Source organism: Helicoverpa zea, chromosome 8 (assembly GCF_022581195.2).
Source record: "Helicoverpa zea isolate HzStark_Cry1AcR chromosome 8, ilHelZeax1.1, whole genome shotgun sequence".
Classification (NCBI taxonomy): Eukaryota; Metazoa; Arthropoda; class Insecta; order Lepidoptera; family Noctuidae; genus Helicoverpa; species Helicoverpa zea.
The window spans coordinates 11941404-11952049 of NC_061459.1; the positions used below are offsets into that span (position 1 = coordinate 11941404).

A 10646-nucleotide genomic window follows, 5' to 3' on the forward strand; every position below is an offset into this window, starting at 1 on the left:
TGCGGCTCAACACTCACAGTCTAACCGCTATACCGGTTTTGTGGGAAAATGATTATTGCTATATTGAAATTGTGTACACTGTAAATAAATAAGCAACACTTGGCGCGGCCGGTCCGTGGCCATGATGAGTTCACGATAAATTGGTGGGTTTCGGCTGTCATTTGAACAGCTTAGACAGCCGTTACGCGTAGTCAGAAGCCCGAAAGTTTGACTACCATTATAGCTAGTCTTACTAAGGGTAGGATCGCCCGGATAACTGGGTTGAGGAGGTCGGAGAAGAAGTCATCCATGTAAAATGTTCACTGGCACTCAGTTGCGTCTGGTGAGACTGGAAGCCGACGTAGCATAGTTGAAAAAATAACAATGAATTTATATCAATTTAAACGAATAAAGCTATAGAGATAAAACGTTGTATATTCTAGAACGATTTCACTGCTTTAAATGTGATAAGATGTTACAAATAACATTATTTGATTTCAGCCCGATCGCCGGGTCGCGTTCCACCCGCCAACTACCTGAAAGTAGTTGAAAAAATAACTCAAGACAACAGCTACAAAGTTTCAAGAGTGGACATCAACTTTGTAAATGAAGACAACGTTACCGTACATACAATTCAACTGCAACCCAATCGTAAAGTGAAAATGCCCAGGTTACCTGCTTATGTGAAAAAGTTAAATCAATATTTTTAAATTAATAAATAGATTTCGTTATTTTTTTTTATTATTTCGTAGTTTTATTATGTTTGCCATTCTGACGCTATGTGAATTCTTATAACTGTTCATACCTAGATTTTTTGTAACGTAAGCAGAGCTACACAACATGTATTTACATAAAGTTACAACAACACACCACAAACAACTCCCTTGTGTTTAAAACCACACATGACCCGACCCGCGTCCGTATTTTTTCCTCTCCCGAGCCAACATCAAAGCGACTCTCAAACCTTTAATTAAGGAAATCTCGAAGCCATTTTTATTTTAGACCTTCAAAGGGATTATGTTTCTGAAGACGGAATTTTGAAGAATAATGGTGTATCGGAAGCCAGGGCCCCCTTTAAGGAACTAATAAATTTCCGTGTCCCCAATAGCCTGAGGGTAGTTAGAGGCGTCGACTTTGATCTTGAATAGCTACTTGATGTGCACACACTCAAACCTCGTGATTAGATGCCAGTTAGGGAGGGGTGCACACTCCGGAAGGCTTCAGCGAATGAATTTTAAATCACGTTAGATTCTGCTGTGATTTTCCTCTGCTATAACAATGTTTGACGCTTCTGAAGTGTCCCTTTAAACTTTAAGTGGTTTTCGTCCTTATTGTGAAGCCCTGTGAGACAGGAAATTAATTGTTAGAAAATGTATTTCATGTACCTGTATCTTATCTACTGACGCAGTTTTGTGGTATTTTGGAATTAAAAAACTTGATTAGCATCTAGTTGGACCAGTTTGACTAGCACATTTTTTTGTAAGCACCAGATTTTAAAATGATCTTAGATCATTACCGTTAGGTATATCTTAGTAGCTTATGATGTTGTTATCTTATCAAAGAACCGTTACACATAAAGCCATCTTATACATATATCATACTATCGCACAGTTTTAACAAAAATACGTAACTGTCCACTTCAATATTCATTCTTGAAAGAGCTATGCAAATATTCGAGCGGTTGCCGTCGAAAATATTCTGGTCACATGTTATTCACTCAATAACATCCTACACGGGACCACAAATTCCGTTGGCTTGTAAACTGAAAAGCATTCCTGTGTTCACAGAAATAACGGCAGAATATTCTTAACAAGATCTATGAGGGTATATTTTATATTTTTAACTACAATATAGAATGAAGTGTCCCTACTTCAATTGTTCATGCAATTTACCTGTAATTTAAGAGTTACAGTCTACCTCATTGTCGTTAAACGAATGGCCTTAATCATATTTACACATAGTGTCAACGATTTCATATTTCAATTACAAACTAAGAGATCACCATCAAACTCGTCTCATTAAAATAAAAGAAATACATAATTTAAAACAAAAAACATAAACCTGTCAAACTGCATAATAAATTAAAATATAGAACTGTTTTCTTAAATGAGTTCGTATCTGGTATCATTCAGTGCTAGGTAGCCCATTTATCGAGACAGGCTATAAACTTTTTTATAAAGGTGCATGAAGTAGTTCCGGATAAAGTTGCTGGTAGAATTACTAGTAATTAATAAACTCACTCTTCAAATTCCGGCTGCCTCATTAAAGTCTAGATTTGAACCCGGATTTTATTTCCCTGTAAGCATATTATCAGCTAGGTGCCTTTGCTAAGTACTAATTACAGCTCTCGTTTGTAAGTAGGCTTTATTCGAACACATCTCTCTAGTGGGACGTCGGTACAAATAGGGTGCATGGCAGAGTGACAGCCAAGTTCAAAGTGTAAGTTTATTTTTTGTGAGCAGTAAGCAGAATTTTATTTTATAAAAGAGACAAAATGGCTATTCATGTGCGGGTTATTTTTAATGAATTTACTGTCCACGATGTAGGTGCAATAGTTAAACAATCGGTGTGTATTGTATATGACTCATGGGACAGGGAAGTTATTAAATTGTTTATATCATCGCCCAATTGCGATTTTTCTCAATAGATGGTGCTGGCAGTCTAAATGATGTCAAATTACTTTATTCAGGTAAGCAAAATAGTTTTAAAGCAAATGATAAAATATACTATAATTCAAGCTATTTTTGGTTTATTCAATTAACAGTAAATAGGTACAATCAATATTAAGCGAACCAACAGTGACTTTCAACGAGGCTGACATTTTTCAAATTGAAATGTATCCTGTGGACTTGGCCCGATTTTCACATTCAAGTTTATGGGATGGGATGGGATTTTTCGTGCAAAAAGAGTGTCCTTAATGAGCTCACTTGAAAACAAAACTTCAGGTATAGCGAGCATTTTGGTTGACAGACATTGTCTTTGATATTTGAAGCGAAAATACGGACGTTGAATGTTATGGCTTTTCAATTGTCAGTTTTTATTTTATTTTTGTGGCAGGAAATATTCAGTTTTGTAGTTTTTATACAATGATTTTTATTTTGGGAAAGTTTCAAAAAAAGAATCACATGGGTTTACCGATTTAGTAACACTAAGCGTCAGTACAGTATGTACTATAACTCTGAATTATGTTTGTTATGGTTTGGTTAATTATCATTGTAGTTACATGGGTGGAACATATCCTTGCCTACCGCAGTGGATTTATGGATCAATTGCTACAAATTATGGGGGGAATTGCAAGAAAAATTTATGCAAGTCGTGGTGGCCTAGTGGGCAAAGAACCAACCTCTCAAGTATGATGGCGCGGGTTCGATTTCAGGTCAGGCAAGTACCAATGCAACTTTTCTAAGTTTGTATGTACTTTCTAAGTATATCTTAGACACCAATGACTGTTTTTCGGATGGCACGTTAAACTGTAGGTCCCGGCTGTCATTGAACATCCTTGGCAGTCGTTACGGGTAGTCAGAAGCCAGTAAGTCTGACACTAGTCTGACCAAGGGGTATCGGGTTGCCCGGGTAACAGGGTTGAGGAGGTCAGATAGGCAGCACTTCTTGTAAAGCACTGGTACTCAGCTAAATCCGGTTAGACTGGAAGTCGACCCCAACATAGTTGGGAAAAAGGCTCGGAGGATGAATGCAAGAAAAATTTATAAAGGTATGAAGTACTAGTACTAGTAGTACGTTTATCCCAACACAAATTCATGTTAAACGCTATCTCACTCAAGTCAATGACATTAAATGAAAATACAAATATTATAACGACCAAGAACTATTTTTCCAACATACAAATATATCAGCATAGAAAGGATACAGTAACTATTCAGTGCAAACATTTTCCAAGACATTACATTGAAAACCGAGAACGACATCGACAAAATTGCGAATACAATAAAAATACCTCAAAGTGTACAATAATTTTGTACTTTCTGCGCAATAATGGACTTTATGTCTATGGCTTTAAGGGAATCAGTGTCAGTTCAGGGGAATGCAATAGGTTCCTTTTATTTTAGTGTTATTGCGGTATCATTTGAGCTTGAACCACCTGCGCTTGATATAACTTGTAACATACGGTGTAAGGTAGTTGCAAGCTTTTTTGTAACAATGTTTTGGTATAACTTAAAAAAGTATACATACATATGTATATGCAACTTTTTGGTGTTAATTTACTGAAACACCTCAAATGCTATCTGTAAGTAATTTAATGCATTTCTACTATTTTTATAAAACTGAGGACTTTATTAGAGCGTCAAAGGAAAAATTATCACATCAGTGTTACATAGCCCATACAATGACTAAAAGTGATGGTCTAGGCTACTTTTGGTCTTCTGAATTCTGAATTGAATTTTGCTGAAAAGGAATCAGTAAAACTAATGATGTACGAAATCTATCATAGGAACACCATTTATTAGAAATGAGGCTATAGAATAGGTATTATTAATGAATATAATAATACCTTTTGTATTAGTTGTTTGTCAACTTCTTTTATTAGTCATCGATGTACAAATTACAGGCCTTTGTCTTTTCAGAACAAAAGCCGATTCAGATCTTTCTACAGCCTCTATATCACAAACTGGATGTAAACCTTAGGATTCTTGCATCATCTAGTGTAGCTTTGTACTGCTGCACATCAGATAAACTATGTGTTTTTTATCTGTGAGAAGATAATTATAGGCAAGAGGTGTTTTAATTTGGGTTTTCAAATAACAAACTCTTTATCTATCTATTTATTTGGATACATCACACAACAGCATTACATATAAACATTATTTGGTGGTACATTTATACCATTACCATGTGCTCGTAAAAATGTTAAAGAAGTGTGTTGACAATATAATTTACTAGCTGGTGCCCGCGACTTCGTCTGCGCAGGTTTAGTATTTCGAACAATATGTTTACAAATTGTAGCCTATGTGTTATTCTGATGTATAAGCTATATTATTGTAAAGTTTCATTAAAATCCATTCAGTAGTTTTTGCGTGAAAGAGTAACAAACATCCATACATCCATACATACAAACTTTCGCGTTTATAATATTAGTAGGATTATATGCTTGTCCATTACAAGTGCATACTAGAAACAAACACATTAAATAACTAAGTAAAAAAAAAGATTTCTTCGAACATATGCAATTACTTAAACGTAATAACCAAAAGGTCCTTTACGCGTTTGAAACTACTATAAAAATTCTATGACATGCAAATCATAAATGTGACCTTCTAATCCAAAACAAGATGAAAATCCTATAAGGACTTTATGGTTGTGTGCTTAGGACTTTGAAATAAAGCTATTACCATAAAAGAATATTATACCAACTTATAAGTTTGACTAGTACGTAAATATTGAACTCCCGTAGGTAATATTCTGTATTGGAAATTAAAAATCCATTCGGTGTTTTTTTTTTACATTTAATTTTAATACGTGCTTACATTGATTCACACAAAATTCAACCGTGTTACAAAAAGTAGTGCTAAATACAATGAAATTACAAATAATATCATTTTCTATTATATAATCTAAGATTATCCGCATTGAGCGCATGTGGTGATTAACACTCAATCCTTCTCTGTGTGAGAGGAGGCCTGTGCCTTGCAATGGGACAATTGAATGGCTGATGATGATGATCTAAGCGTAGAAGTTCTTTATTTGCAGTACGGCAATTATATTAATGGTGAAGAAAGACAGGCTACTCAGCACACAACGAAGATTGATAAGATTTAATCGTAAAATGGTGTAACGTAGTGGACGGTGTTCAAGTAACTTTAGTAATCTTTCCATTCCAAAACGATCACGTTCATCTACAAAAAATAATAATTCTGAAGCAGTTTTTGATAAGACTCAGTCTCATATGTGATTGTAGCAATCATTTGTTTGATTGTACGCAAAGGCTCCGAAACTACAGGATCGATTTGAAAAAATCATTCACTGTATAAATGCTATGCTATCCTCCGGTGGTAATAGCTAATTCTATTCAGGTACATAAGTAGTGTCCATGGGACGCAAGTGATACACTATAAAATAAGTCATACACAGCTCGAAGAGAAAGATGTCCAGGATAGAGCGAAGTGGAAGAAGAAGATACGGAGAGCAGACCCCGTCACAAGACGGGATAAACGCTAAGAAGAAGAAAAAGATACACAGCGCAACGATCCTATTAAAATTAAAAAATAGTCTTAATAAAAATGAAAATTGTATCAATAGAAGAACTTTCAAACAAAGCAATTTTCAACTCCATTTATGTACAAAGATTAATATTATTATATCACTTAATACTTACTATTACACATCATAATTTTCTGAGCACAAATAACCTGGATATCGGTAATATGGTCAACGGTTAAGTCCATGACCAGTGCCAGAGTTATAAAAAACAATGTTGGTTGTCCAGATATCAACATCCAATTCACATTTATATTGCTTTCATTCTAGAAAAAAAATCCAATACAAATCTAATTATTCATCTTTAGGTATAGACAGGCGATAGAAGATCGTGATTTTATCTCCAAAGAAGCAAGAGAAAAAAACAACTTACATATTGCTTAATACGTAATAACTTTGCAGTCAATTCGTAAATTGTTTTTAATAACGAACAAATCAAACAAGATGTAACCTGAAAACAATAAAATGTCTACAATAACTGTTTTTTTAGTAGGTATATTTACAGACTCAAAATAAATACATACCGCAACTTTGAATGGGTATCCAATATATTTTAAAGTATCAACAAGCGCCTCATACATTTGAATAACTCTATTAACAGCAAATCTGTCTCGAATTGAATCATTAAAATCAATAGGGTTTAATGCAATTTTCATAACTCTTGTTCGACAATAAAGTAATACAAAGCAAAAAAGGGTCATTATTCTTCTCATATCATTAGCAATATTCAAAAATACCAAAACAGCTATATCCAATGTTTCAAAACTGAAGGCAGATACGGGCGGAGCATTTTGATAAAACACAGAAAATGTATAAATTCTAAAAAATACTGAGTAAACGACACATAATCTTGCAAAGAGTTCCATTTTTCTCATGAGTTTCTTGACATTATTTGTAGAAGTATATATACATGTCCAGTATTTATTTAGATATTCGTCTGCCGTAAACAATGATACCAAGAAGTTAACTAAGTATTCGAAGCCCGTTAAATAATTGTTTACTATTGCTAGTTTTTCTGATCGAAAAAATATACGCGGTAATATAAAACCAGCTACAATAATCGGGTATACTTTGGATAGAATACGAGTGCCGGCTGAATACGGGAGGTTTTGACGAAAACCGAAGATGAAACGCAAATATGCAAAAGGTTTTATATTGCATACTGTCTGGCGTTCAAACATTGTTCACTTTTTTAAACTGAAAATATTCCGAATTCAAAAATCTTTTGAGGACGTGGACGTTACTTGCAGTAAAGCAAAGAACCACAAAATGGACACTTTTTCATTCGTGAGTCAATACTATGATACTATTTTTAAGTTTTAAATTATGGCTTTCTCTTTAAATATGGAACACAATGTTAGTCATGCATTTGTTTTAGGTGACCTAATACCTAAGTACTCGTATCTATTCTTTATTTTATTACTAGAGAAACTTCGAAGGATATAATGATTAATTGGCATAAAAAGTCCCTGATATGCGAGTTTTCTATACCATCTAGGTAATAACTAGTTTCTTGATAGTAAAACAGGAACTGATTCCTAAAAAACACTAAAAAGCAAAAAAAAAAAATTTTAGGTGCATTGGCCTAGAAGTCGGTGTCTAATGGATGTCCATGAGTTAATTTTGCCACCGACTTCTAGGCCGATGCACCTAAAATTTTTTTTTTGCTTTTTAGTGTTTTGGGAAGTCGGTTATATTTTTTTTGTAAAAAAGTTTTTTATTTCGAGCTTTTCAGTGAAACGAATAGTCACTATCCACATAACTGGAAAGTTCTCATTGATACGAAGAATATAAGCCCAAACATGAGGTAGTTTTCATTTTCAGTTATCGAGCTCTCTCGACCTTCTCTGGTCTCCATCATCAGGTCAGCTCCAAACCTTCACTTTTGCAAAGGTCTCGTCAATACGAATCATATAAGCCCAAACACGCGGTAGTTTACAGACTCAGTTGTCGAGTTCCCTCGACCTTCTCTGGTCTCCATCATCAGGTCAGCTCCAAACCTTCACTGTTGAATAGTGCTATCAGGCATACATATGAGTGTCAAAGTTGAATCCTATGTATGCTTACAACTTTCGAAAGTTGCCCTCGATTTCTCAGGGTTTCCATCATCAGATCCTGACCTGATGACTATGGGACCAACTGGCAGCTATTCCGCGTCGAACAAAAAAAGAATCACGTAAATCGGTCTATAAACCTCGGAGTAATCGATGTACATACATAGAAAAAAAAAAAAAAACATACCGGCCGAATTGAGAACCTCCTCCTTTTTGGGAAGTCGGTTAAAAATAAGCCCTTACATATAGCTTTAAATCTAATCCAAAATTAATTGGAAAAAAACAAACCTGAAAAAATCGAGTAATAATTATTTACGAAAATTAGGTACTATTTATATGATTGACACGGATACATAAATAGATACATACCGCTACTTTGATTAAAAGTTAGTCCCCACACAAAAAAATATATAGGTACCTATATTTTTATCTTCTAAACGTAAAAGCTTTTGATCTGCATTAAAGCGATTGCATTAATGGCGACAAAAGTCAAGCAGCTCAATACCAGTCGAATACTAATTGGTTTTATTCTCAAAATTGTGAAACGTAGGGGACGATGAGCGAGTAACAGTAGTAATTTTTCCAATCCACATCGGTCCCGTTCATCTAAACGACAAATACATACAAAATGTTAGAAAAAATCAAAGCTTCGATAACATCGTGTCTGAAAGATTGAACTAGAATTTAAAACAATTGAACTTTTGACGCTCGATATCTCGGTCTAATTGTAGTATTGAGATTTTGAGTACTGTGAATTCCATAGAGAATGAAGTCTTACAGAATGACACCACTGGCCATTCTGATGTCAGCATCGCCGGTCACTTTATTCAGAAGTTTAATTTCAATACTTATGATTGTAATATCTGGCAACCACTCTTAAAATATGTCAATATTAAACATGGGTGGCCAGCCTGACAGGCACAAGTATGATTAAAAAAAAACTCGAATCTTTAACCCAAGATGACCGACGACTCTGTTGCGTTTATTAATATACCAGTTAATAAATTGCTAACATTGAAACTATAATTTTTGCCAGGTACTTACTTGTGCATTGCATGGATTTCTCAAAACAAATTATTTGAATGTCCTTTAAGTTATCAGTCATGATATCCAATATGAATGCAATAGCTAGATAAAAGGTTATGGGGTGTCCAGAAATTAACACCATAAATACCGCGTGCTAGAATAATTTAAAAAATTGTTTTAAAAAAACATGCTAGTCATGTATTGTCATCAGAACTCAGAGCGTGTTCAGAATTTCATCCTAATCGAAGACCGACAACTGGGTTAAATTAAGATTCCAAGATTTTCCTACATACATAGTTACAAATGTAGCTAATAAATAAGCGTGTTAATTAAAATAAAACATTTTTAAGATTATGGATCGGCTTACAAGACCGACTGATGATTAAAAAGGTTAGAAAACTCTTTTATCACACAAAGTACAATTTTTGAGGGTACACACATTATGCAATGTGCATCTTACCTGTTCGCTTAAGTTTCTTAATCTCTTACTCAATTCGTAGAACGTTTTGCAGTACGTAAAAAATAAACTCGTCGTCAACTGAAAAAAAGTTACTTTTTCGATGAACTTATTTTTATATATACCATGTCATATCCATTTACCATTATATATATTTCATATCTCATAGGCCAATAGGACTGAGAGTGAAGGAATATAGTGAACGCAATTGTGTCTGCGCAAATGATTGTGCACTATAATATGTCCTGCGCAGCTGGCTGATCTCCATCTATGAGAACAGCCGTCGTGGCCGAAGTCGGACTTAGACCCCATTATTATTATTACACTAATATAGGTAATTCCTACTGATTAATTATTGGTCTTACCGTAAATTTCAACGGCTGAGCAACTATTTCAAATGTGTCAATGATTGTTTCGGACATTTGAATAAGCCTATTTACAGCAAATCTATCTCGAAGGGCATCATTCAATTCAGTAGCCTCTAGTGCCATTTTCATCACTTTTGTTCGAAAATAAAGTAGAGTAAAGCAGAGAAGCGTCGTTATTTTTGACAAATCATTAACGTAATACATAACAGCGAGTTCAATAATATTGGATCTATCAAAACCTTTGAAAAATGCTTCATTATAACGAGAAATCACAATAAAAGCCCAGGATCTGAACGAAGATGCATAAAACACGCTAGCTAATGCAATCTTTTCCAAATTTTTATAGATTTTCTTTGCTCCAGAAATGCTATCGATTGTATGGTAATAGCTAAAGTACATGTTTATGTATTTGTCAGTTGTTACTGGAGACACCACGATATTAAAACTATATTCCAGGCCGATAAAATATTTGTTGTACAACGTTGCAGTATCGTTGAAGATAAACGTATTCACTATAAGAGCAACTACTAAAACAATTGGATATATTTT

General features: G+C 34.4%; 2 long non-coding RNA genes across 2 annotated transcripts; both read right to left on the bottom strand.

Annotated features, from left to right (window-relative positions):
- Window positions 1-5636: 5636 nt before the first annotated feature.
- LOC124632833 lies at window positions 5637-7226 on the bottom strand. Its single transcript, XR_006984679.1, has 4 exons — window positions 6717-7226; window positions 6566-6643; window positions 6311-6458; window positions 5637-5831 (listed from the first exon to the last, which is right to left on the bottom strand). It is a non-coding gene; the product is annotated as an uncharacterized LOC124632833 (long non-coding RNA).
- A 1411-nt stretch (window positions 7227-8637) lies between these two features.
- Window positions 8638-9794, bottom strand: LOC124632199. Its single transcript, XR_006984596.1, has 3 exons — window positions 9733-9794; window positions 9291-9426; window positions 8638-8852 (listed from the first exon to the last, which is right to left on the bottom strand). It is a non-coding gene; the product is annotated as an uncharacterized LOC124632199 (long non-coding RNA).
- Between the last annotated feature and the right edge of the window lie 852 nt (window positions 9795-10646).